This window comes from Phocoena sinus, chromosome 8 (assembly GCF_008692025.1).
Source record: "Phocoena sinus isolate mPhoSin1 chromosome 8, mPhoSin1.pri, whole genome shotgun sequence".
In the NCBI taxonomy this organism is placed as follows: Eukaryota; Metazoa; Chordata; class Mammalia; order Artiodactyla; family Phocoenidae; genus Phocoena; species Phocoena sinus.
In genome coordinates this window covers 1,530,595-1,552,743 of record NC_045770.1, presented here as the reverse complement: position 1 = coordinate 1,552,743, position 22,149 = coordinate 1,530,595, and the positions used below count along the sequence as shown (strand labels likewise).

Here is a 22,149-nt window from a genome sequence, read left to right as displayed (position 1 = left end):
GAGATTTGTGTGTGTTTGAGCTGAGTGTAAACACCGAGAGAGGACGTGTACAAGGCGGTCAGACTAAAGGCTATCAGAAGAAAAAGTGCCGGAGTGCACGCATGTGTGTGAGCCTGCCTGGGGAGGGCGTGAAGATGTGGGTGAGGGTGTGTGTGAGCTTCCCAACGCGACAGCTGGTGCCGCCTGAACCCCACGCCCTTCCCTGTGGGCAGGAGCGAGCTTCTGCAGCTCTGGGCAGTACCACACACGCAGATGCAGAGGTGACAAAGACTCTTACCTCCAGAGATGCCCTACGATGAGTACCGTCATTGGACAACCCGCTCATGGCAGAGCCTGACTTGACAGCAGGCTCAGAGGAGAAGGGAGACCCAGGAGCGGTGCTGGCATCACCCAAGCTGATGGCGGCTCTAGCTGGGAGAAGAGAAAATTCTACCCTCTCCTGATGAGCAAACATCAATCCCAGCTCTCTGCTCAATTCCACTTCTAACAAGTAGTGGGGGTCTGTTTAGTTGGTATCCTTAGTACATAGTAACAATAAATAAAGCTTCAATAAATATGCAAAGCAAAAACTAATTTAAATTGACGTTTATGTCGGGTGGGGTGAGAGAGAGTCCTTTACACCATAAAGTGATTTAGGATATATTACCTCGGGCATCTGCATTACAAGTTTACCTCTCATTACAGCTATGTTAACGGAGAAAATGCAGCTTCTCGACAACATTCGAGGCTGAGTGTATTAGCATAAATTTGCATAATAATTAGCTCTACAACAAGCAAAGGCTGTCGTGTCTTTCAAACATGCAACTTTCAATGTCAATTTTCTGTGTTTTGCTGTTCCTTGTCGTCCCTGTTTGTCTAAAGCTCCTGGAACCCGTGGCCCTGCTTTTGCTAGTTGCTAAATTCTCTCCTACGGGTCCATTTAGGCTCAAGTTTTCACAACCTCAACCCAGCTGCCCTGGGGAGAAAGTGGATGCAGGTCTCCACCTGGGGATGTAGGTGACCAGAAGCCCAGCGGGGGGTTCTCCTGTGTGTGGACAAAGGGACAAGGTTACGCAATCTCCACTCTCAGATGTCAAACCCTAGGGACAGAACAGCAGTATGGTTAACCCCTAAAGAGGATACAACCCAAGTAATAGTCAGTTGATTTTGGGAATGCATAAATCCATGTTGTTTATCAACAGTTTCCTTTATAATTAGGCTGTGTCTAAGCTAATATTATAATTGTCTCCCACTGCCTGGGCTCCTGATGTCTGGGTGGTCAGGGCAGGTAGCTGAAAGCACAAGGCTGAAAACTGTGTGGGATGATGCTAAGGGTACGTGGGCTGAGGGTTGACTGATGTTGGTTTTTCGGACTCTGTCAAGACCAGGCAGGCAGGTGAGGTCACACCCTGAACTTCGAGATGTTTCTGCAAACTCAGGGGCAGCCCCCAACCTCCTGAGACGCACCGCATCCTTCCCTGGTAAACTGAGCTCCTCCACACTGTCAACTTTAAGAAAATGCAGTGTGAGAGCTGTGAGTTGTTTTATTTGGGGCAAAATGAGGACTATAGCCTGGGAGACAGCATCTCAGACAGCTCTGAGAAACTGCTCCAAAGAGGTGGGCGGGGGGGAAGGCCAGTATGTACGTGATTTTGGTGAAGGGGGAATACATGCAATCAAGCACATATTTTTTGCAGAAGGTTTCTGCTAGTCTCGTGAAGGTTACTCGTCAGAAGGAGCAGACGTCACCACGAAGGATTTTCGTGCTTTTCTAGGTGTGAGGAGGTACGAGAATTGGGCTCATGAAATCAGCTCCTGAAAATATCTGAACCATCTGACGGCCTGTTCTGCCAGTTCTCCCCCCGCCGAGCACAGTGCCTCATTCCCACTCTCCACCCTGAACTCCTTTCGGGGGGTGCTGAAAGTCAGCAGCAGCGGAAGCACCTGATTTAATCCTTGTGCAGGGAGACGGCAAGCACCCATCAAGATGAATATGGAAGTTCACCCGAAAAGGGAGCTCGGAAGAAAGAACGTGGGTTCTCAGTGCACCTTCTCAAAGGGCCAAATGACAGAGAATGTTTGTACACATACCCCAGACACGTTTCATCTGCCAAAAGAAAATACACCGTGTTGGTGTGTGTGAAGCATGAAGACTGGCAGCACATCCACAGCCCCTCGGATCTCACCGAAGGGCATGGGTTTGCCCAGTCCAAGCAGTGAGATGAATCAGGACAACCAAAGGTTTTGCTGCGCTTCAAGGAGACGGAGGTAAGTAGAGCTGAGACATGCGGGCAATTCCACTCAGCCAAAAAAAAAAATGATATATATATAGATCTCTCTCTCTCTATCTGTCTATATATATGTACACACATATAAATATTTGTACTGTGTATTTTGTAAAACACTTAGCCATGATCCCTTCTCACAAGTCGAGTGAGTGAGGATAAGTATGTGATTTACTGAGTGTTTACTGTATCTGGGACCCCTGTGGAAAATCCTTATCGTCCCCAAGCCGTTAGTATTATGAGCTGCATATTTTGATGTGTACATGAGACTTGAAGACCTTTCTGATTCCAAAACACACATTCTTTCAAAGCCATAGCAGGGCCTTAAAGACGCATCACCGGCCCGGGAATCAGACGTCTGCTGTGTGCCGCTGCTCCCTGCCCTGTGAAGTGGGCAAGTCACGCCCCCAAACTGTTTCCTCAAATGGGAAAAGTGGACAAAAATGAGACGCTAGAGCTGTAACAGTTGTCACTTCTGTTGTCACTTCCGTCAGTTGCTCATTTTTTAAGTGACGGGGACGGTGCCAGGCTCTTTTATAGTCTTGCTAAATGTTTTGGACTCTTCTCCAGAAAAAGGCACCAATCAACATTCATTCAAAATTCTGAAGACTTAGCATTCATGGGCCTCCCGTAAAGCCTTCTATTCCTAAGATCCTGCAAATCCAAGAGTAAATCTTCCTGAAAGAGCCCAATCCTCTCCTTTCATAAATGGGAAACAGGCTCAGAAAGGATAAAATGCTCGTCCAAAGTCACAGAGCAGGTAAGTAGTTAAGCCAAAATGGTGTATCCAGGACAGCCCTGTGTCACTGTCCTCTATATTCCTAGAAGAGCCTTATGTGCTGATCCACAGCACTTAGACCAGAATAGGCAAAGTAAGGAAAGAAGTAGGAAGACAAAAACTATTGATGTGGTGGGGGGGGGGGGGCGGAGTGGAGTGTAACGATTAAGGGTATGGACTTCTTCAATGGTGACAAAACTGTTTTAGAATTAACTAAGAGTGATGACACACAACCTTGTGAATATGCTAGAAACCAGTGAAGTACATACTTCAAAGTGATACAGTTTATGGTATGTGAATTATATCTTCATTTTAAAAAACCTACTACGATAATCATTCAAAATGCTATTCAAGAACTTTATATTGAAGGACATAAATGAGAGACGAAATATTCAAAATAATTCAAAGGTAATGGCAGCATAATCACCTGTGGGCTTTAGGGAGGGTAAAAGCGTTTAGAACAAGAAAACAGAAAAGTGGATATGGTTTGTCACACCACAAGGAGCTTATCACGAGTTACAGCTATGGGGTATCACCCAAAGGACAACTCATTCTCGTACTTACCCTACTTAACTCTAGGGACTGCTTGATCATCACAGATGACATAAGTCCACAAAGCGTAAGCTGTATTTTGGAACTGCTATATTATGACCCGTCAGAAAAGTATATTCCCCGTGTATTAGACAGGAGAGGACTCTGAGCACAGCCCTGGTCTGACGAGGGGACACAGAAGCCTGCACTGAAGTCACGTGACAAATCTCCACTGTGGGACAACCACTGACACACCCACCCCCCTCAGCAAATATCTGGGTTCTCAGGACCAGAGGGCTAGTTACAGAGACTTAGGAGAGATGCTCCCTGAGCCTTGTGATACAGACTTGTGATTAGGCGTCTCAGCCAGGAGAGCAGAGCCCGAGACAGGGTTTGTGCAAAGACAGTTATTTGTGGAAGCGACCCCAGGAGCCTGGGAGGGGTGCACCGTGGTAGGAGGAAGAGCCGGTAGAGAGGGGAGATCTCGAGTGGGCCTCCAGACCCAAGCCGAGGACCAGGTGAGTTCAATCCTGCCGAGCCCTTCTAAAGAGCCGTGTAAATACACATCCGCGTCTCCTGCCTGAGGGCTGGAGAGAAAAGAACACATCCTCCACCTCTAATTCCCCACCTGCCGGGTTGCACCGTGGCTTGTCAACTGCCTCACACTCAGGTTAATGCCTGAGCGCCGAGAAGGTTCCTGCAGCCACCTGCCAAGCCCCGGGGCAGGGAAGACAGGTGCAGCTGAGGTGAGATGCTCCCCATTCACATCTATGAGAAGCTCCTCACTGCAAGACTGGCTGGAATAAAAGTTGGGCAGAAAGGAGGCGAGTGGGGACACAGCAGGTGTGAGATACGGTACCTTTCCATAGTCCATAGGGAATCCAAAAACAGTGATGCCAGGGTATAGTATTGCTAGCAAGTTTCCAACAGTGGAGACCCAAGACCTCACGGGAGCGGTATGCAGCGAGGGGAGTTCCAGCTCCATTCAGTGTTTGACCCTAAAGTGAAGTCAGTACCTCTCCTGCCACTTAACCCCTCACAGAATCTGGATGCCATGAAGGTGACGTCAACTCCATTTTCCTGCGTCCTCAGTGGGCATGTCAGTGTTGGCCACAGAGCAGGTTCTCAGCCAACACCCAGTGAGTGTGGAGTCACAGCACTGCCGCGAAACTAAACTACCTTCTGGTCTTGGCACCTTTATCCTCAGCAATGCCACTGCCAACCAAGTATAAACAGCCAAACAATTATATACATCACCTCATTGAAAAGTCACCAAATCCCTTAAAGAAGAGCAATGACTTACCACATCTGTTTTATAAATAAAGAAACAGGCTTAGAATAGTGGCCCAAGGTCACACAGGTGGTATACAGCACAGCCAGAATTCAAAGCCCGTTTGACTTATTCAAAACGTATATTCTTAACTATGAATCTACCCTCCACCCCACGCCATCCATTCTCTACACAAATGACTCCAGTAACGGGAATCTCATTCATTATTTGCCGAGAGAGCTTGTTCAATCTTTAGAGGGCTCTTGGGGCTGTACAGAACGAGTCAATCCACATTTCTTTCTCTCAGTATGCAAATCTACTTGGAACATCTACATAGAATTCATTTCAAAGGATAATCTTTCATTTTTCTAAGACCACGAAGTAAAAGGCTACTTGGCTTCCCTGATGTCTTGCCTCAGATGTTATATGATGGAATCCTGCATCTTGTTTGAACCAAAATAGAAAACCAGGTCAGAGGTTTCATTCTTCTGGTGCTGGTATAATGGCGGCCCCTCTCTTTACTCTGTCCACTAGGAGGCTCAGAGTTCTAGTAATTCTCTTAACCATATTTCTGGTGTTGGCTTGTTATAATAGATCCTGTGCGTTCCAGTTCCATTTTAGGTGGAGAAGAAAGCTGACAAGAGCACACACAGACTTTCACCATCAGACTTTAGAGAAACTTTAGTCCAGCTCCCAGGAGGAAGGAAGCTGAGACCTGGGGGAAGAAAATAATACCCAAGCGCCAGTCTGGACCCTCAACTCCAGGATCCCTGATGAAGTTAACAAGACGGATGGCTCACAGATGCTGAGAAGCAGGACACTCTTGCTGGTGCTAATCTAATTTGCCTATTTACTTTTGCAAAAATATGAGTAGCAATGAATCTGGCCATATCCATGGTCATTCATCATTATCCAATCCCTTTGCGTTGCAAGCTACTGAGCACTTAAAATGCTTAAAAATAGGTGGAAAGAAAGCCATCTTTCAGCCCATTTCAAAAACTGTCCACAGCGAGTCACAGAGGTGAACAGCCACGCACAGAACCCGGCCATTCCTGGGCACCCACGATCACACTCTCTCTCAGGCATCCTCAGCTCGTGAGGAAATGGTGTCTACACTTCAGGGCTGGGGAGTCAGAACAGAGGGAAGACAGTGAGTGGAGCAGATGTGAACCACTCACGTGCCCCCCACTTCCATCAGCCTCAGCTGCATTTTGTCAGAAAAGTAGAATGTGGACTCTCTCACTCTCTCTCCCCTAAAGTAGCTCTGCAAGGATGAAAAATGTTGGCACTGACAGATATCAGAGGTGACTGTAGGATCCATATTTCTGTGACATTGTAAGGACTGGTTTGGCAATCTGGTACATGCTCACCAGCCTTTCATCACTGGGTCGTACAGAAGCCAGGTGATGGTGGTGATGGTGGTGATGGTGGTGATGGTGGTGATGGTGATGGTGATGGTGATGGTGGTGATGGTGATGGTGATGGTGATGATGGTGATGGTGACGGTGGTGAGGGTGATGGTGGTGATGGTGATGGTGGTGATGGTGATGGTGATGGTGGTGATGGTGATGGTGATGATGGTGGTGATGGTGATGATGGTGATGGTGATGGTGATGATGGTGATGGTGGTGATGATGATGGTGGTGATGGTGATGGTGGTGATGGTGATGATGGTGATGGTGGTGATGATGATGGTGGTGATGGCGATGATGGTGATGGTAGCCTGCATTCACACATGGTTTTAAAAGGGTGAGCCACTGAAGATGATAGCTTAGAGGTCTACATAGCACAAGGAAGTGGAGAGTTACAATAATTCATCCCAGAAATGACCTTTTCCTCAAAAACCTGAATCATTCAGGTAGAAACATTTTTGGAATTGGGGAAGGGGGGCAATTTATTTGGAAAAGTAAATGTATAATTAGAAGTAGCTAATTGTTCACCAAATATATGCACGTATTGACTTGAAGGGATATATACAAAATATTAAGCAAAGTGTAAAATGTTATATGTTCCATTAACATGTCTATAAAAAAAGAAGTCTGCACAGATTTTATATACGTTTATTCATGTACGCTTCCAAAATAAACTATGGAAGAATACACAGCGTATTTCTAAAATTCTAAAAATTAGTAATGTAGGTGGGAGAGGCAGAAACTATGGATTTGACAAGAGGTGTTTTATATATTTCAAGATATTTCAAAGAACGTGCGTAACTTTATAATTCAAATAACTGAAGAAACAGACAAAGGAACTAAACGATGATTGGGATTTGGAGGCAGATTTGATCACTGTTGTTCCTTTCTGGTTCCAGAAGTGTCCATGCTTTGCGAGGGCCCAGCTCTCCCCAAGGTAAAGAACGCCTCAGACCCAGGGGAACTGGGAGGATCCCGGTGTCCTGGGCTTGCCCTAAAGAATCTCCTCATCCTGATTATGTGCCGAGAGTCCCCAGACAGATAGGTTGCATTTTTTCTTGGCCAGACCTTCTTTATGGGCCTCAGGTGTGAGAGGCAGCAATAAGTGGTCCGTATGTACAAACGGGAGCATCCAGCCTCAGAGCTGAAGGGCCTGCGGCAAACAGCAGCAAACTAAGGCCTTCCATGCGGCCTTTGAACGTCCCACACAATTCAGCGCCATCCCACACCCTCCTCTTAATCCCTCCAGCAGGGGAAACGTCATCCGTTCTTTAGAGACACACAGGAAGAATGAAGGGATTCACCTGCTACACAGCCTTGTCCCTGTCTATGTCTTTATTAAGGAGAAGGCTCTGAGATCCAAGGACCCTCTTCTCAGGCTCAGTCTTTGCAGAAACTTGGCTTCCTCACCACCATCATCATCACCACCATCCTCACCATCCTCACCATCACCATCAGAACCACCATCACCACCGTCACATCGTCACCACCATCACCGCCATGATATCATCAGCATCGTCATCACCACCACCATCGTCATCACCATCGTCATGAAGATACTGAAGCTTAGAGAAGCTAAGTGGCCCTGACAGGCAGCCCTCAGGGTGGATTAGAGCTGATGAAAACCTATCTCCTGACTCCACTGTTGGGGTTCTGGCACACAATTCACCTGATTCTCCTTCAAGCAGGTGAAGGCCGAACAAAGGAGATTTCAATTCTTACACCGGCTCTGATCAATTACTAGTGACACAACATGTAAAATGTAGTGTGGGGACATAGCTTGGTGATCAATCAGTGATGGTCACTGCTGGACTGAAGTTAGCACGTGTGACTTACTCTGCTCTTTCCTATCAACCTAGCTACAGCAGGCGGTTGAGACCTTTTCCTTGAAGGAATTCTACAACAGACAGAATCACTGGTTTATGGACACCTGGACCTAGTTTCTGAGTCCTGGGTTCCCTAGTGTGACACTGAGGAAATCCAACAAGGCCATCTTCCAAGCTTCTTAAACAGCTCGGTGAACTTTTTAAAGACCCTAACCTGTGCTGAAATTAGGAAGGCTGGGAATCCCCTGGAATGTTTGGAAGAGATCCTGTGCCCTGTCCATCCTGAGGAAAAGGCACTGGGATAGTTCCCAGGACTCAAAAAGCTAAGCACAAGGAATGAGGTTCAAGCTTTGACGATCTGCCCCAAGTTTCCTTGGGGGCTTGGTGTGATACCTTGTGTAACTGAGAAGTAGAGGTCTGAACTCAAAAATAAAATAAAGCAAGATCCCTACCTCATGTTACTTGCAAAGCTGGATTCTGTATGATTTAAAAGCTAAATTGTGAAATTATATAATCAATAGAGGGAAATGTCAAAGCAAGTCTCTGAACTAGGACTGCGAAGAATTTCCTGAATTTCTATAAATAACTTCAAAGGCAAAAAGCACAAGGAAAATGTGATGACTCTGAGTATGTCAGAATTAAGACTTTCTGTGCAATGAAGGAAACGGTATATGGTTTAAACACAGTTGACTTATTGGGAGAAAATATTTGCAATGTATAAAACACCAAGGAATATGACTTTGTTTCTGCAAAGAAAATTTTCAAATCATCAAGAAAAAAAGAAACCAGGGCTTCCCTGGTGGCACAGTGGTCCGGGAAGATCCCACATGCCGCGGAGCGGCTGGGCCCATGAGCCATGGCTGCTGAGCCTGCGCTCCATAACGGGAGAGGCCACAACAGTGAGAGGCCCGCATACCACCAAAAAAAAAAAAAAAAAAAAAGAAAGAAAAGAAAAGAATTTTAATGGAATACAGGCAAAAATATATGAACGGACAATTTTTTTTATTGGAGTATAGTTGCTTTACAACATTGTGTTGTTCAACGAAGTGAATCAACTATATGTACACATATAGCCCCTCTCTCTTGGACCTCCCTCCCACCACCATGCCCATCCCACCCACCTAGGTCATCACAGAGCACTGAGCTGAGCTCCCCGTGCTATGCAGCAGGTTCCCATTAGCTAGCTACTTTACACACTTAAATGGCGATCAGCCACCGAAAGACAGCCCTATCTCACAGGTGATCAAATAAATGCAGATTAAAATGATGAGAAGGTGGAATCAGGTCACTTTACACATAATTGACTGGCAAAGATTGGACAGCTGGAGATATCAAGGGTTGTAGGGGACACAGGAAGTCTGGTGAGGGATCGGGTAGCACTTAGGTTCAGAAAGGAATAAAGTTAATAGTCCTACAATCCAACATTTTCACTTCTGGGTCTATGTCAGCCCCCAGTCCTTAAGGGACATTGGCAGGGATGTCCCCTGCAGGGCTGTTGTAGTGAAGGGGACTGGAAACGTTCAAGCAGCACGTCACCTGGGTGATGGCTAGCCCACAGGTGGTGGGCACACGGGTGGAGACACTGCAGGGATGAAAAGCCAGACTCGGCGCACAGGGCACAGGGCGAGGCGTACAACCTCAGAACCAGGGGCCGGTGGTAAACGGGAACAAGGAGGGGTCAGAGCATCACTGACCTCAAGTGACAACAGCCACGACGGCACACAGTTTCCACCCGACATGTGACCGGAGTGGTAACAAGACTCATGGCCCGTGTGCAGTGACAGGGGTGGGGAGTGACATCACAGGACACGGAAGGAGGAATGGAGCGTCCTGTGCAAACCAGCAAGGATAACCCACTGTGAAGAGGGCATAAGATGCACTCTCTGGCCTGTGCCGGAGAAAGTAACAGGCAGTGGGATTTGGAAGTTGAGGGCCTTCCACTACCCTGTCCAGGGCCCCAGCCCCTCTTCCATCCGGAGAAGGAAGTAGGCGGCCCTGGAAACTGCCTCTGCTAAGAAGCCCTGGTCCCCTGAGCGGTTTCTTTGGTGCCGCCTCCTCTCCCGGAACTGCACTGGCGCTTCTCAGACACCAGAGGGCGCTCCGTGCCCGTGGATTTTAATAATCCTGGCGGTCTCTCCGAACTGGAAGCGTGAAACCAGAATCTCTCATGGGAGCCTGAGCTCCACCACAACACCCCACATCCTTCATTCCATGCTCTTCTTCCACTGCTTGAGAAATAGGAAGCACACACATTTTGGGGTTGTGGATGGCACAACCAGTCCAGAGAGAAAAGCCTCTTACCTGGTGGACCGCCTCCCTGGGTTCCTCAGAGGGCCCCTGTCTATCCTCCCTGGGGTTCATCCTCTCCCCCCGGCCAGTGCTCTGTCTGCCCAGGCACAGCCCCGCCCCTGCCTCACCCAGCTTTCCTGAACTGTGCCCCCCGTAAGACATCTGCTGTTGACGAGTGTATTTTACGTCACTGCAGATACCTTTCTTTGATACACACTTTGTGCCAGAGTAAAACCCGAGGGAGTCATGTTTCTGCTCAAGAGAAGGAAGGAATGACCCATCAGAGCTCATCGCGGGGTTATCTCACAACAGAAGAGTCCCCTTTTCCGGCAGTGCTCGAGGCCAGACATCCACAATGCAGGGATGCTCTAGAGAAGCCCACCTTTTTGACGGGTAGCTGGGATAGATGGTACTGAAGATCATTTCTAACTATTAATTTTTCATTTTTGTGAATTCAATTTGTGATCTCCAATCTGATTTCTTTTAAAATACATTTAGGGACTTCCCTGGCAGTCCAGTGGTTAAGACCTCGCCTTCCAATGCAGGCGGGTGCGGGTTCGATCCCCGGTCAGGGAGCTAAGATCCCACCTGCCTCGCGGCCAAAAAACCTAAACATAAAACAGGAGCAATATTGTAACAAACTCAATGGAGGCTTTAAAAAATGGACCACATTAAAAAAAATCTTTAAAATACCTTTAAATTCCCTCTATACATAGGGAGAAAGAAAACATCTACCTGGAATACTCCAACCTTGCCCTGGGGTGACAGGAAAGTGACTGTGGGGACCGTGTGAGAGCACAGCAGGGGCGACCTCGAATGACCAGGACTGAGGGCGGCCCCGGATGGGCAAGTCTGGGTTCACATCTCATCTCCTGGACCAGGCCATCGTGTGATCTCCTAAATGCGGTCACCACCCTCTGTTGGGAATCTACGAGATCGCTCGCCAAGGCCCCAGGCACCATCGGCCCGCTGACCCTCTCCAGCCTGCTGCGGGGACTGCTGGCGCTACTTGAAGACGTCGGGGGCCAGCCGGACCGCCTCTCCAAGGGGACCAAGAGCGGGCTCTGCTCTCCCCGCTAAATGAACGGCTCACAGGCGAAGCCTTGGAACTTCAACCACATTAGCAATACAATCTGATAGGATTAGTTCGACACGAGAATGAGCATCTTACCAAGGGTGTAAGGGAAAGGAAAACTCATCCCAGGGATATGAACAGGGCCTCCACTCACCCGCTCCCCGCACCAAGGCCCACTGACCAGTCTGTAGGCAGAACTACAGCACGCCAGCCAGACATACAGACAGCCAGATGTGCAGAGCTGACCTTGGATCTACAAAAACGCGGCCACAGGGCAGTGCCTCTCACATGATGAGGTGCCCACGACCCGCCCACAGGGGGCTTGTCCAAATGCAGGCTCTGCTTCGGTGGGTCTGAGACCCTTCACTTCTAACAGTGCCCTGAGCAGAGTGTCTGCAGCTGGTGTGCGGACCGCACAGCACACATCGTTGGCAGGGCCTGTGGGGAGACGAAGCAGGATGCCCACGAGTCCACACGCACGGGGGACTCCTGAATGCCTTTTCCCTCTTCTTGTGGAAACTGCTTTCCTTAGAGCAGGCTTCACCCTCCTCTGTGGAATGTTTCCGGTGCAAGGCTGCCTGAGACCAGGGGCTTGTCTGACAGGACCTGGGGTTCCAGTCGTATATTTCATGAAACAGTTGCTTCCCTGCCCACACAACAGCTAAGTACTGAACCCACTTAGCTGGGGTCTTCACCCAGGCCACTGAGGAGCCCCTGCGTGCCTGGAAGATGGAGAGAACATTAGCACCAAAGCGCATGTTGTCATGAAGGAGCTGGTGTGTCATGCTTCTAACCCTTGAACGCCTTGCAGGTACTCACTTGCTTATTTGTTCATTTCTTTCTTTCTCATTGGGGGCTTCTACTGCACGTCAAACTCTGCCCTAGAGTCTGAGGTGTCGACACAAACAGGACTTGTTCACCTCCGAGTTCAGGGGAGACAGAGGTGAAGAGGAAATGCGTGGGCCCACCAAGCAGAGAGAGGCACACAGCTCCAGGCCTTACCCAGCTTCTGGTGGGAACTGTTTGCAACATTACATTCAAAGAAATATAAATCAGAAGTTTTAGCACTGGAGGGGACCACTGAAAGTTCATGTCCCTCCCAGATTCATGTTGAAGTTCTAACCCCTAATATGATGGTCTTTGGAGGTGGGGCCTTTGGGGGGGGTGAGGTTTCAATGAGGTCATGAGGGTGCGACCCCCATGATGGGATTAGTGCCCTTCTAGGAACAGACCAGAGAGCTCGCTCTCTCCAGCTCACTCTGCCACGTGAGGATGCAGTGAGAAGGTGGCCATCTGCAAGCCAGGAAGAGAACTCGCTCATAACCTGACCATACTGGCGCCTCCACCTCGGAACTTCCCAGCCTCCAGAACTGTGAGAAATCAATGTCCATTGTCTAAGCCACCCCATGATAGAGCAACTAGGAGAAACTGAAGTCCAATGTGGGTGTCCTTTGCAGGACCCTCCTGCAGTGTCCTCATTCGTGTTCATGATTTCAGGGCTCACTGGTGGGGAAGGAGGAACCATATACAGGAGGGGAAGAGATAGCAAAAAGCATACTTTAGAGAACTTCCACCTGGAAAGAGCAAGCCTACCCAAGGTACTTTCCCTCCATGAAAGCCTCCCTCCAAAACTCCCTGGCGTTCTATGAAGAGTTAGTCCCCCTTTTTCCTCTGGGATTCCATCACACCGGGTAGACCCCTAACAGACATCTTTCTGGATGCTGCGCTCTGTTTATTTAAGTGAATGACTCTCCGCTAGATTGCAAGTTCGACGACTGAGGAACTGAGTCTGCTTTTCTGCGTTTGCTCAGTCCCTAACCGAGTGTCTGCTGTGAAGTACAGGCTTGGTGAAGGTTGGCTGAGTGAGTGAGTGGGAAAATGAAGTGTTCTGTGCACAGTCACGCATTCCACGTTCACGGGTTGGGTAGATTTGCCTCTCCTCTTGAGGTCACAGAAGGTAGCCTCTATCAGAATCTCCCAGGTAGAGTGAGAAGTTATGCAGTGCATTCCTGCTATGGGACCTGCCTAAGAATCCTCTTAGCCCCAGGGGGAGGCAGAGTGTGGGGACCACAGGCCCTGAAGGTACCTCGACGTGCTGAGCACCCAGTCAAGAATCTCATTCCCAGGAGGAGAACTGAGGTCAAAGCCAGAATATGACGCAGCCATCACGGGCTGCCCTCCGACACACCGGGGCCAGCCCCCCACTGCACACACATCCTGTCAGCGGCCGAGCCCACCTCCCACCGGCCCCCCCACACCCCGTGTATCTTTGTAGCCGTCATTCCCCCGCCGCTGGAATGTCCTAATGTCCGTCCTCCACCCCAACTGGAGTGCCACCCCCAGTGGGTGCCTCCAGGGAGAAGTTTGGGCCCCTCCTCCTGAGTGTCACAGAGACCTCCACTTGGCTCTGACGTGCTGTGCCCAGTTACTTTTTGGAGCTCACTGCCCTGCTGAGAGCACCTGGAGATCCAGGGCTTAAGTCTGGTCGGTCCTGGAACGCCCAGGCCTAGCGCAGTGCTTCCGGGACAGGCCGGGGGAGTGGCCAGCCTGGCTTCCGCTCAGCGCCCAGCACTCAGCTCCCGCCCCTAGCGGGATGCCTGCGCCTCCGCTCGGCCAGTGGTGCCCAGGACCTCTCCACCCACGGAACGCAAGAAGTTCTCCCAGGGCGGGAGGTCAGAGCACCCGCAGAGTCCCAGGGGCAGCTGGGAGCCAGTCCTTTGTCTGCGGGTTCTGAGAGAAGGCACTCGGGCCCTGAAGGGGTCCGTGATGCAGCACTGCCGGCCCCTCCTCAGCTCCAGCTCTTGCCCTGGGGATGCTGCAAGCTGAGTCCTGCACAGCCCTGCATCCTCCTGCCGGACTGTCCCCTGGTCTGGAGGGCCCCTCCCTCCTACTCCGACTGTGCAGCTGGAGAGAGCACAGTCCCTCCGCCAGAGCCTCAGTTACCGCGTGTCCAACCAGGCCTGCGGGAGTGGGAAGGGCCGCCTTACACCTGTGAGACCTCCGTGGGTGACAGCCTCCCGCCAGCCCATCACGGGCTGTGGCTGAGGGCCTTGCTGTCCTGTCTACATGTCCGCCATCCTCCCCCGGCCTGGGCGCCTCCCCAGGTACCCTCTTCTGGCCAGTGACCCAGAAAGTCTCCATACTGGCCTTGAGCTCATCCTGGACCAGCCTTTCCTTTTATAGATGAGAATCTGGCCAGAGCACAACACGACCGTGGCCAAGGAGTTTAAGGACAGCCCTGCCTGGACAGTCATCAAGCAGATGCCCGAGGGGGGAATGCCAGTTAGGCTGGGGGCTCCCGTGCCCACGCCCCTCCTTCACGCAGCTGGGTCTGCTCCAACCTGCCCGGCCACCCAGACTGCTCCTAACCTGGAAAATTCAAGCCCAGCATTTCTTTACGACATGGCAGGGATTGAGGAAATGATAGAAAAACGCCTCCATGCGTTGATGGCATCTCTTCCTTTTAGGACTTTGAAGCCTGAGGGGAGTCTGTGCCTCAGGGGGGAAGTTACCCACCAGCGCTGGGGCCCAGCCCGCTCCCGCCTGCTGCACACACTCACGCACGTTCACTCATACGTGCACACTCACGCATACGGACACACATCACACAGTACACACACTGTCGCACACCACACATGTGCACACGTACCAAGTGCTCACACACGTGCATGCACACCCCAGTGAGCTGGCGCGCGGTCATTAAAGCACAACTTTCTCTGCAGCTCTTCCTCTCTCTCCGTTGATACAGACAATTTTAAGATGCTTAGAATTTACCACGACCTGGACTTGTACTGCTACTTTGTCAGCCCTGGATCTTTTCCTCTGGGGAACCCCCTCCCCATACGCTGAAAGGACAGTCATTCACGTGGCGCCACTCACCCAGCCACACCATCCTGGAAGGGACTGTCCTGAGGCCGGGGAAACGGCCTGTACTGGTTCCCGGTGGTCATCAGCTGTCGCCCTTGGGGAAACTGAGGCCACTCTGCCTTATGCAGAGACCAACACAGCCCCTCGTCCATGAGGAGAGCAGGTCAAAGGGGCGGGGAAAGGCAGAGTCCTGATGGGGCCACTTGGCCCCATGGAGCCAGTGGTGCCTGCAGCCAGGAGTTGCACCCCTGGATATTTTCAGCCATTGTGCTGATAAATCCACATTTTAAAAGCAGGATTGAGTTTAGCTGTACCTTTGACACTTGTAATCAAAACCGACCTGGTAACGCACTATTAATGGAACAGATGTCTTTCATTCTAGGTGTTCTGGAGGATATTAGCCTGAACGTGCTCTTGTTGCTGTGGGAGATGAGATCATGAACCAACGAAGGGGAAGCCCAGGTCGCTGCCCGGTGCTCCAGGAGGAGGCTGGCGGTCCACATGGGCCGTGAGAGGCCGGGCGGGCCTGCTGGTGTGCAGGCAGGGTTCCCCCACATGCGGGGAGGAAGGAGGGGCTGATGAACTTGGTAGACGTCCCAATCTTAAAGGATTCCTCCTCTCTTTGAGCTCCTATTGTGTAAAGAATTCATTCGGCAATTAACCTTATACAGCCTTGTGACATCTTTTCTATTGCTGTCCAGAACTGTTATTTTAATCTTTGTTACTAATTAACTTTTTCGTGCTCCTGCCTTGTCTCCCTAACTAGATGGCAAATTCTTTGAGAGCAGAGACCTGCTTTGGTTATTTTCAACTGGCAGGAAGGCCAGATTCCATGTTGCATCCAATGCAAAGAAACCTGGAGAGGAGGTTTTATTATTTTATTATGTATTATTATTTTGTTGTTCTCACCTTATAGGCAAGGAAGGTGGCTAACTGAGGGGAATAGCTGGTCTAGAACAAACAGCTAATAAGTGGCAGAACCAGGACTCACACCCGGATGGTTCTAATCCAGAGCCCGGCACACTGACAAGCACACGCAAGGCACTCAATAGACACCCTTCAAGTCTCATCCTTCTTAGCCATCGATGTTTTAAGATGCATAGTTAAGATTTGATGAAGGTCAATCTTCAAATTCATGTTGTGGTTTCCCATAAATTGGCCTTAAGCTTCGGCTGAGACTCAGCTTAGACACAGAGAACTTCATGCCTGGGAGGCAAATATTGACCCAGGCATCGCTTGAGAACGTGTGAGCTTGAAAACTTGAAGCACGCTGTCCACCTTTAGGATGAAACAGAAGATGAGGCTCTTCTGGGAAGCCCGCGTGGGGCTGGGTGGAACATCACTGTAGAAGGACGATGGGGTGTCGGGGCAGTCGGGGGACGGTGCTTGGCCTGGAAGCAGGAGACGCGGGTCCTGATCCCAGCTCTCCTGCTGAGCCCCACCTGCTTCCTCGGAGTTCCACACGGTGAGTGTGTGATGACCTCTTCTGTCAGTGTTTTTTATAAACACGGGTCTTATATTTTCTACTTAAATCACTGCCATTTTTTGTTAGAAGTCAAACAGCAATTCAGGCCCTAGTGAGCCCCTACCGTGCAAAACAGATTTACTGAAGAATTGTGGTATAAAAACGCTGAGAGCAAAAACCTCCATCATATCATTTCTCTGCTCAAAATCCACCTGTGCTTTCATTAGTGAAGAATAAAGATTAAACGACATACTGTGTCATCAAGGACTCAAATAGCTTGTTTCTACCCAGGTTTCCCAGTTCATCTCCTTTACCTTCCCTTCAGGTAAAGGCCAATTAAACAGACTCCTTGTTTTTGAATGTTCATGTTCATCCCTGCTTTTAAATTCCACTCCCCTTATGCCATTGTCTGTCAAAATATATTCATCTCTTCATTTGTTCCTGCAACCAAATGTATTTCATGAGTACCTACTATGTGCCAGGCGTCGTGCCGCACAGTAGGGCTATTAATCTGCCTTCACGAAGCTTTCCCTTGTTTTCTCCCACATAAAATATCTTCCCCTCTCTCTCCACTGCCCACGTTCCAGGTTGCTCTGAGTTCTCCCCAGCTGCACGGGTGCCGTTCCCCACTGATAATAAGCTCCTTGAGATCAGGAATGGGGTTCCCTTTATCTGTATGATCCCTTCAGTACCTAGCACAAAAGCAGACACTCTCTTTGTTAAGCAGGTTTGGAAGAGCTCTCAATCCATTCGACAAGAAAAACCATACCCAGCAATTAACCAAGAATTCAGTGACTGCCAGCCTACTTAACTCTATTTACATACACAATAAAGTTCCAAAACATACGTTATTGATGAGTAGAAGAAAGAGCCATATGTAATAGTTACATAAAGTAGAGAACCCTCTGTATAAAAAACATTTAAAAAGAGAGAAAGCTCTGTGGACACCTCAAAGAGTTGTTGGGATTTGGGCAAAGACATAAATAGGTATTCCAGGTTGGGAAGGGAGAAGGAAAAAGAGACTCATTGGGTCCTCTTTGGATCTAGGAAATCAGGTACACGTTACATGTGCAGTAGTCAAGGCATCCTTGGAAGCTGGTTGTGTTAGATGCACTGTCTAATTAACCTGGAGGTTCTAACATCTAACACAGATCGTTGCTGCTGCTGTTGAAATCTCTCTTCTCTTTATTCAGTCCTCCCAGAAAACAGAGGACAGTTAAAGATGCTCCTCTATGCGCTTGAGAAGATGGTGTAAAACCGTGCTAGAAAAAGGCTTTTGATAATATATTTCAAACATGCAGATCCAAAGGTGATAATTCAAGGGCAGCTTTAAGATTTTTCAAATACTTATTCCATCTGTCTTGCTCTGATGGTTTGTGTGAACACATTTTCATTTTCTCAACCTGGAATTAGTAGAACCTACTTGAAAAGAGATATTACAGTCAAACACTGTTCTCAGTTCAAGGTGTAATTATTGTTCCCCCATTTTAGAAGCCTAACATAAAATGTGATGTGATTTTCCTTTTTCAACTTTGCAAGGGACATCAGCTTTTTCTTGTCTTTTTTTTCCCCTCTGAGCTGCCTACAATTTGGAGAACATTATAAACAGGAAAAGGAATGCAGATAAGTTCCATTTTCCCCGTCTGAAATAAAAAGTCAATTTAGTGTCTGATAAAGATCTTCCTCTTTACTCCATCTTCTTCTTGCAGCTGGAAATTCTGCCCAAGGACCTGTGCTTCCCTTTCCATTTGGGAGAGGAGGATTCTACATTGTCCCTTGTGTTCCTTCTGCCCCACCCCTCACTGTCCCTGTAACTGGTCTATGACCGTTTTCTGTTGTTGCCTTTTGCTGTTGAAGTACTGCCTTAGTATGTCTTGATGAGCTAAATCTTTGCTGTTTTCGAGCTTACTTCTGCATGCCACGTGAACCCTCAAGCCTAAGTACACACTTGAACCTCCCTCAAATGAGATTGCACTCAGAGTCAGACATCAAAAACGTTAGTGCTGAGAAGGGCAATGCAGAGCATCTAGTCCAGGCTCACAAATTAACACAGGATAAACTTACGACCCAAAGAGGGTAAGTGAGTGGAGGAAGGTCGTGTACTGGCTAGCAGAGCGCTCGGGCTAGCATTTAGATGCTGCTTGGATTTTTGTTTTGACATTTTTATTTCATTTACCAACATTTTCCAAGCCGTGCTTTTTAAAATAGCCATCTCCAGGAAAATGTTAATACGTGTTTCAAATGAAAAGAAAAAAATGTTCTGGGCCAAATAAACTTATAGAGAGCACCAGTTTAACCCGGTGTTTTATAAATTTGTTTAATAGGTTTATTTACTGCAGGGCTTCATAGAGAGTTTTAAATGTTCATTTTTTTGCCACCCCCCCAAGACAGATATGCTATACACAATTTGGCCAACCAATTTGACTACAGACCTTTTAAAATGACTTTTATGAGCAACTACTACTACATCTCAGGCCCTAGTGCACCAGAGAACAACGTTTGGGAAATGCCTCCTTCTGCTAGAATACTGCACAAGTAGGACTAGGTTTGACAGACTGATGTCACAAGCTCTTTCCCACACTTACTAGCTGGGTAATCTTGCATATGCGGATTTCACTCTGTGAGCCTGAATTCTCATTTGTAAAATGGGAACTCACCTATCTTACTAGATTTTAGGAAATGGCATAGGTCAGTAAAATGTGTAAACCAAAATTATCAAATTGGGTTTGTGACAGCTTGCAAAAGTATCCATGATCCAGCATAACAAAATAAACATATGAGAAAATGTATGTGAAGATAAAAGTGAGAAATAAAACACAACTACAGAGAAAGTGCAAAGATATGTGTTGTAAAGTCTTACGTGAACGTGAACAGTGGGAAGAGAATTGGACGCTGCTGTCAGCCTAAGAGAAGAGAGCTCTCACTTCCTATAGGCAAGCAGCTGGTAAGGTAAAAGTGAGTCCATTTCCCAGGAGAACCACAGCTTTCTCAATACTGAAGCCCATCAGAAAACTCCATATTTTTCCATCAATTCTCAAGAGCACAGACCTGGGCTGGAGACCCACCTTTGCCTCTTACTTGGTTACTTTAGCTAATGACGTGACTTCTAAAAGCCATAATTTCCTCTTCCACACAATGGGCAGGTTACAGGTGCCCACGAACAGGATGCTGTGTCCCTGAGGTGGGACAGTACATGAAACTTCCCTGAAAACTGTGCCCAGAGCGGATGGGAGTTACAGTTCACACTCCCTCGGCGATACCCCTCAATGAGAAACGACAACCGTTATCACCTGTTTCTCTTGCTGACGGCTTACGGCGAACTAGGTAATAATACCAAAGGGGGTTACTATACAGATAGTTTGATAACAAGCTAAAACCTGCAGTTGCCTTAGTTTAATTCAAGTAATGGGTTAATTACATAACCGGGATAAACAACTGGTTTTTAATGAGAGTGGAACAACAGAAAATGACAGAATATGTTTGTGGCAAACACCTGGAATGCAGGTAGTCTATATACCTCCCCGGAATGATCCAGATGCTTTGACCACCATTTGAGTGAAGGGTACAATCGCCAACTCTTATAAAACAGGGAGGATAGAAGATCAGGTCCCCATGTTTGAATATGTATAGCAGAACTACTATCATTTTATACTAGAAACATTTTCAAGCAAGTGATATCAATCATCCATCACAACAATAAAAAAAAATCTCTGAAAGTTCCCATAAGAAAGCTAATATCAAGTAATGTGTTTTCTGGGTGAACCTGCTGATATACACTGATTGCCAAATGTATCATGATGGAATGGAATGCTGTGACCCACTATACAGAACAGTTGGATCTAAGCCAATTAGATTTTGAAGGACAAGTGCCAAAAAAGAAATGAATAGGTGATCTTGAGCCATTTTTTTCTGATAATAGTAAGGGAGTAGGACCAATTGCCTGTTGAGGTCATTGCTGCTATGTGACAAGTACAGATACAGAGAGAGCATCTGGGAATATGTCAAGCAGGCAGGCGTTCCGATCTAAAGAGGGATTCTCAGTACATCCTGAGCAATGGATATGTTCTAACGACAGTGGCATTGTCTCCCAACATAATTTCTTTGAAGGGAATTTTACTTACCTAGAGAGATAAGCTATAGTACTTTTTGTAAATAAAACGAGGATTTATCCTGTGCCCTTTATCAATTATAAACTTCTTTAAGGCTAAGCATCAACTGTATTAATTAATGAATTCACGCACTTGTTTGAAGATACTGACCGATCACTACCAGGTGACAGCAACATTCTCGGCCCCAAATGCAAGACACAAGGCTTCTAGAGTCTTTTCTCTAAGGACACATAACCCAGTTGTTTTGGCATCACCTATTTGAAGTACTTAAGAAATAAGGAAGAATAGGATTTAATTCCTGATAAATGAAGTAAAAATAACTACTTATACTTACTGAAGCTCAGGAAAAACGGAATACAGTTTCCACAAAAGCTATCAGAGAAGGCTTTGTGGAGAAGGGGGCTTCAAGCAACCTCTAAAAAAGGCCCAGTGGCTTATGGTTGGACAGAGACACAGGGGAAGGGGACTGAAGAAGGATACTGTGATAGAAAGTTTTGATTAAGGCCCCAAATCTGATATCATGTTCCACGGTTTTAAAAAGCATGTTTATTGAGCCCGTACTGCTGACAGAATCTCTACGCTTATGGAGCTGACATTCTAGTAGGGGATGTAATAATCATCAAAATCACCCATATAAAGTGGCAAGAACCCCTCCTTAGGCTCCTCTGAGCCCCTTCTCAAATAGCCTTCATTTTTGGCCCCTGCCCTTGACCTGCCACGTCCAGTTTTAGCAAAGGGTCCTGTTGAGCCAGTTTGTCAAGAATCCCCCACTTTGACACCTAACCAAGCTCCTCTTCTTCCACCCTTGATACCTAACCAAGTTCCTCTTAGTCATTTCCATCCACTCCTTGACCTGCCCATTGGCTCCAAATCCCCACCTGGCCCTGCCTGTGTTCAGAGCTGAGTTCAGTCTCTCTCCTGTTCTGATGGTCTTGACCCCTGTTGCAGTCATTTTGAATCAAGTCTTCTTTGCTGTTTTTAACAACATCTGGTGAGTTTTTCTCTTTAACAAAATCTAAAAATCATAACTGTGATACTCTCGTAAGGAAGAGGTACCTGTGGGCAGAACACCATAGGATAAGGAGAAACAAGAAGGAATTTCTGGAGGGAATTGCAAATGATCAAATTGCAATTCAGGGATGGATGAGTTGCCCTTGACTTGGTGAGAAATAGGGGAAAGAGCCCTGCAGTCAGAGGAAGCAGTGTCTGTGCACGGCTTCACGGCAAGTCTAAAGAACTAATGGAGGAAGCGTCATCTACGGT

General features: G+C 47.8%; 1 protein-coding gene across 1 annotated transcript in view; it reads right to left on the bottom strand.

Annotated features, from left to right (window-relative positions):
• OPCML (opioid binding protein/cell adhesion molecule like) overlaps positions 1–22,149 on the bottom strand; it is a 1,091,529-nt gene that overhangs the window by 631,471 nt on the left and 437,909 nt on the right. The window lies entirely within an intron of this gene.